A 6,327-nucleotide genomic window follows, 5' to 3' on the forward strand; every position below is an offset into this window, starting at 1 on the left:
TCTGAATTCCTGGGCACTGCTGACCTGGAGACAATACAGGATCTGCATTTTAAAAGTAACTACTTCAACTTGGAAAGGGGAAAACCAAGAGCTTTAATGTGGGAAGTGAGCCAGAATTCTGGGGAATATAGTTTAGGGTGGGGCATTCTGAATTCTCAGGTGTTACTGAACTGGAGGCAATGCAGGATCTGCATTTTAAAAGTAACTTCTCCAACTTGGAGAGGGAAAAACCAAGAGCTTTAATGTCGGAAGTGAGCAGAATTCTGGGAAATATAGTTTAGGGTGGGGCTTTTGAATTCTCGGGTGCTGCTGAGCTGGAGACAATACAGGATCTGCATTTAAAAAGTAACTACTTCAACTTGGAAAGGGGAAAACCAAGAGCTTTAATATGGGAAGTGAGCAGAATTCTGGGGAATCTAGTTTAGGGTGGGGCCTTTTGAATTCTTGGGCACTTCTGACCTGAATGCAATCTTCCTGCTTCTTGGCAGAACGGGTTTGGACTGGATGGCCCATGAGGTTTCTTCCAACTCTAGGATTCTATGATTCCATGACAGCCTTGATAAGGGAAAATGCCGAAAATAGCTGGGAAGAGGATGGAAGGACAAAGTGGAGGAATTGTTGAAAGAGAGGCTGTTGAGGAAGGAGTGGGTTGAAGCCTCTTCAACCTTAAAGTATCTAAAAGGGATAAAACAGAAGGTTTTGAATGAGAAGTTGGCCAGGTCCAGACAGAGCACTAGTTCCACCGACTGGCTTCTGCTATTATAACGTCCTTGTGCCAAAGAGCATCCAAGTAAATGCCTTATTGCTATCAGGATGGACAATGGGTGAGGATGATGGGAGCTGTAGCCTGACAAATCAGGGTTTCCTACCAACTTTTGATTCCTTGCTTTCTTTCCTTTCCTGCAGGGATCCACTCTCAGAGGAAGAAACCAACCTCAGACCCCATCCAATCTGGACCTCCAGCCTATGACAATGTCTCTCGTCCAAGACAGAGGACAATCGGGGTGAGCCCAGCTCCTTCTCCTTCCTCTTTGCTATTTACATTTATTTCAATGTCTGGGGCCTCGACGAATCAGAGATCCTTAAATCCTGAACTATTCTTGAAAAGAAGCAGGAGAGCTGAGGGATGGTTTATTGTTGCCACCAATTTGAAAGGAACCAGTATTCAGGAGATTTTACCCCAGTTCCCAATTTTAAAAAGACTTAGCCGATTTGCAATGGAGGTTGCCGATTAGGAACCAAATTTACCATCAAGTTAGAAGGGAGGCTGTTCAATTGCACCTCCTCCTTTATTAAGAAAGTATTAACTTAATTACACTGTATATACTGTAGCGTGACTGGAGAGAAGAATGTAGATTTATTTGGTTACTTTTCCCTGCGTTTCTGCCACCACGTGAGGTAAGTTGTAATATTGTGAGAAATGGCACTTTGGACACAGAATAGACGGAGCTGAGGCAATCTTCAAATAAAAGTTAACAATTTTATTAAGTACACAGCGTGTGGTTGCAAGTCATAACTTTTCCTTGTTGCACTTGGAATAATACTTGTAACTTTAACAGTTCATTCTTTCAAGTAACACAGTATCTTTCTGATGTAGAGCACTTGTTTCAGACAAAGTTTCCATACAGGGATGTTTCTCTTAGTTGATCCTCCCTAGATCAAATACTAAGTAAACTATTCTTTAGCCTCTCCTTAGACTAAAAAAAATACCAGCTATGTTTCACCATTCGGCTGCACTAGCCTGAGAAACTTCCAATAGCCAAACCCAGCTTTTCAAAGCCTCAAAGTTTTGCTTCACAAGTCACTCCGCCACCTTTCCTTTCCTTCTCTCCCAACTCCTCACTCCTCACTCCTCTGAACCTAACTCCTGACTCCTCTGAACCTAAACCCAGACTGCTCACTCCTCTAAACCTAAACCCTAACTGATTTTTAACTGTCGTTTTTTCAAAACTCTCCTCTCTAAGCTCCTCCCACTTCACTCTCTCCTGCATCGGTCTCCATGGCAACGCACATGGAGGACTCCTCTGACTTAGGCCGCTCCAGCAATACTGCAGCCAATCTAAACACAAATACAGTTAAAATCATACAATTTATAATCAACTCCTGTACAATTCTACTCAAGCCTTGCAAAGCCAAGGGGAGCGTTGAGGCTTTCTTGGTTGAGTCTTCAGGTCAAGAGTCCCGAGATCATCTAGTATACCATCTAGGGGTGTGCAAAACTTGGTTTGTAATTCGGTTTTCGGATCTATTTCATAAGATTTGTGCATACGAGTCGATATTAAGAAAAGGCTGGGGACCCCCCCCCCCCAAAAAAAAAAACACTTAAGATTCAAAACACTGAGCTATGACTTTTCTCGTAAGTGACACTGGGTTTGGTTCACCAGAAAGCCCCAAGGAGGTTGGTGAGGCCAGAATGGAGGAAGAAGCTCTGTTTTTTCCCCAAAGAAGGAAAGGAAGGATGACCAGGAATGAAGAAGCCCCTCCACACATGGCCAGCCCAGAGAGAGGCAGAGACCACACTCACATTGAAACTTTAACTCAGGAAGCGAGTAGAATTCTGGGAAATGTAGTTTAGGGCCGGGCCTTTAGAATTCTTGGGCACTGCTGACCTGGAGGCAATGCAGCATCTGCATTTCAAAAGTAACTTCTCCAAATTGGAGAGGGAAAAACCAAGTGCATTAAAGTGAGAAGTGAGCAGAATTCTGGGGAATGTAGTTTAGGGTGGGGCTTTTTGAATTCTTGGGCGCTGCTGATCTGGAGGCAATGCAGGATCTGCATTTCAAAAGTAACTTCTCCAACTTGAAGTGGGAAGAACGAAGTGCTTTAATGCGGGAAGTGAACAGAAGTCTGGGGGATGTAGTTTAGGGCAGAGCCTTTTGAATTCTTGGGCATTGCTGATCTGGAGGCAATGCAGGATCTGCATTTTAAAAGTAACTTCTCCAACTTGGAGTGGGGAAAACCAAGTGTTTAATGTGAGAAATGAGCAGAATTCTTTAAAATGTAGTTTAGGGTGGGGGCTTTTGAATTCTTGAGCGCTGCTGACCTGGAGCCAATGCAGGATCTGCATTTTAAAAGTAACTTCTCCAACTTGGAGTGGGAAAAACCAAGTGCTTTAATGTAGGAAGTGAGCAGAATTCTGGGGAATGTAGTTTAGGGTGGGGCTTTTTGAATTCTCGGGCGCTGCTGATCTGGAGGCAATGCAGGATCTGCATTTCAAAAGTAACTTCTCCAACTTGGAGTGGGAAGAACGAAGTGCTTTAATGCGGGAAGTGAACAGAAGTCTGGGGGATGTAGTTTAGGGCAGAGCCTTTTGAATTCTTGGGCATTGCTGATCTGGAGGCAATGCAGGATCTGCATTTTAAAAGTAACTTCTCCAACTTGGAGTGGGGAAAACCAAGTGTTTAATGTGGGAAATGAGCAGAATTCTTAAAAATGTAGTTTAGGGTGGGGGCTTTTAAATTCTTGGGAACTGCTGACCTGGAGGCAATGCAGCATCTACATTTTAAAAGAAACTTCTCCAACTTGGAGAGGGAAAAACCAAGTGCTTTAATGTAGGAAGTGAGCAGAATTCTGGGAAATGTAGTTTAGGGTGGGGCTTTTTGAATTCTTAGGCTCTGCTGACCTGGAGGCAACGCAGGATCTGCATTTTAAAAGTAACTTCTCCAACTTGGAGTGGGGAAAACAAAGTGCTTTAATGTGGGAAGTGAACAGAATTCTGGGAAATGTAGTTTAGGGTGGGGCTTTTTTGAATTATTAGGCACTACTGACTATGACTTCCCCTCCCATATTTATTTATTTGCATTATTTCTACCCTGCTCATATCAGCCCAGAGGCGACTCAGAGCGGCGGCTATCATGTCTCCTCTCAGCCTTCTCTTCTGAAGGCTAAACATACCCTGCTCTTTAAGCCGCTCCTCATAGGGCTTGTTCTCCAGACCCTAGATCATTTGGGTCACCCTCCCCTGGACACATTCCAGTTTGCCAACATCTCCTTTCAGTTGTGGTGCCCAGACCAACAAACACAGTTTGGCTTCACTTCGATTCTATGGAATCCTGGGAGTTGTAATTTGCACTCTTTTTTCGCAAAGAAGACCTTGCAATACTACAACTCCCGTGATCCCAAAGCACTGAGTCTTGGCAGTTCAAATGGGATCATGCTGCAGCCATTCTTGATGTACTCAACAAGGGTCGGGATCTGGAACTGATTTAGGGAATTTGTCGGTGGCTAAATCTCAAATTTGTTTGTTTGTTTGTTTGTTTGTTTGTTTGTTTTGGAACAGGGGAATCCAGGAAGTCCATCCGACCTGAGCCACAATGTCTACTCGGTGAGTAAAAGCGAGCATTCAAAATCTTGCAAACTATAGTTTGTTCAAAAGACATGCATTTCACACACAAAACAAAACCTACAATGACAAGGCTTGCAGATTGTGGGAGATTTTATGCAGAGGCTGGAAGGTCATCTGTCTGGAGGGCTTTGGTGGTGTCTTCCTTTAGGACAGAATGGGGTTGGGTTGGATAGGATGGATGGCCCTTGGAGATCCCTTCAAACTCTATAATTCTGGTATTTCAAGTCCATTCGGCCCTTGGTTGCTGTCTCCAAGGGTTTTCTTTGCAAGGGGAGAAAAGACATTCCACTATATAGAATCATGGGAGTTGCAGTTCCCCAGGGTCTTGAGTCTTCTCTTCCAAAGAGTTGAGGTGCCCCATTGAACTACAATTCCCACAGCATTGCGCCATAACAGTTCAAATGGAAGCCATGATCTTGGTTTTCATGGGAGTTGTAGTTTCCCAAGGTCTTGAGCTTTCTCTACCAAAGAATGGAGCTGCCCCACTGAACTACAATCCCCACAGCATTGTGCCATAACAGTTTGAATGGAAGGCATGTTCCTGGTTTTCATGGGAGTTGTAGTTTCCCAAGGTTTTGAGCTTTTTCTTCCAAAGTGTGGGTGCCTCATTGAACTACAATTCCCACAGCATCGTCCCACACCATTTTGAATTGAAGCCATGGTCCTGGTTTTCATGGGAGTTGTAGTTCCCCAAGGTCTTGATCCTTCTCAAACAAAGGATGGAGATGCCCCATTGAACTACAATTCCCACAGCATTGCACCATAACAGTTTGAATGAAAACCATGGTACTGGTTTTCATGGGAGTAGTAACTCCTCAAGGTCTTGAGCCTTCTCAAACAAAGAGTGAAGGTGCCTTATTGAACTACAATTCCCACAGCATTACACCATAACAGTGCAAATGAAAGCCATGGGCCTGGTTTACATGGGAGTTGTAGTTTCCCAAAGTCTTGAGCCTTCTCTTCTAAAAAGTGGAGGTGCTCCATTGAACTACAATTCCCACAGCATTACACCATAACAGTGCAAATGAAAGCCATGATCTTGGTTTTCTTGGGGAGTTGTAGTTCCCCAAGGTCTTGAGCCTTCTCAAACAAAGGGTGGAGATGCCCCATTGAACTACAATTCCCACAGCATTGCATCATAACAGTTCGAATGGAAGCCATGGTCCTGGTTTTCATGGGAGTTGCAGTTTCCCAAGGTCTTGAGCAGTCTCTTCCAAAAAGTGGAGGTGCCCCATTGAACTACAATTCCCACAGCATTGCCCCATATCAGTTTGAAAGGCATCCATTGTCCTGGTTTTCATATTGTGTTGCTGTGTGTGACTGTATATGATTGTGGTTTTTCTTTTCAGTCCTTGCCACACAGAAGCCCGAACATCCGTTGAGCGGTCAAGCATCTCTCGTGACAGACACACTTCGGCTTGGACTGTGGGGTGGATTTTCCCATTTGAGTGGCATCTATTGACCCTTTCGACTGCATGACGGATCCAACGCCCTCCATTGACAACACCTAACACACTGTGGCATGCATGCAGTTTGACCCCTGGCCAGCCGCAGGGAGTTCCGCAGTTCCTGGATACCCACTTGGGCCAAGACTGATTGAATGTGCCCCAATAGCAGCTTCAACCAGCAGCCTTGTGCTCTCTCCTTTCGCTTCTTTCCCCATCCCAAACAATGTAATCAATCCCTAAATAAAGACTAATCGAATTGTAACCTTTACCTCTTCAGAATGATACTTTGTGTCCTCTTCCTGACTCACTAGACAAAAAAAGCAAGAATTTACCTTTTCCGGGCCGCGGGAAGCTGCCAGCCCACCTGGGATGCCTGGGAGGCTGAGTCTGCGTTTCTTCAAACTGCGGATACGGAAACCCCTCGGACCTCCGTATCCGCGACTTGACGGATCAAGTCCGTTTTGGTGCCATATTTTTCCTAGCTGAATTCTAACACTATCTGCTGTCTCACTTTTTGCATTTCAGGCTCTGATG

At 44.6% G+C, this 6,327-nt stretch overlaps 1 long non-coding RNA gene across 1 annotated transcript; it reads left to right on the top strand.

Annotated features, from left to right (window-relative positions):
• Window positions 1-944: 944 nt before the first annotated feature.
• Window positions 945-6,055, top strand: LOC137095276 (uncharacterized). Its single transcript, XR_010908824.1, has 3 exons — window positions 945-1,004; window positions 4,280-4,324; window positions 5,695-6,055. It is a non-coding gene; the product is annotated as an uncharacterized lncRNA (long non-coding RNA).
• The last annotated feature ends 272 nt before the right edge of the window (window positions 6,056-6,327 follow it).

Source organism: Anolis sagrei, chromosome Y (assembly GCF_037176765.1).
Source record: "Anolis sagrei isolate rAnoSag1 chromosome Y, rAnoSag1.mat, whole genome shotgun sequence".
In the NCBI taxonomy this organism is placed as follows: Eukaryota; Metazoa; Chordata; class Lepidosauria; order Squamata; family Dactyloidae; genus Anolis; species Anolis sagrei.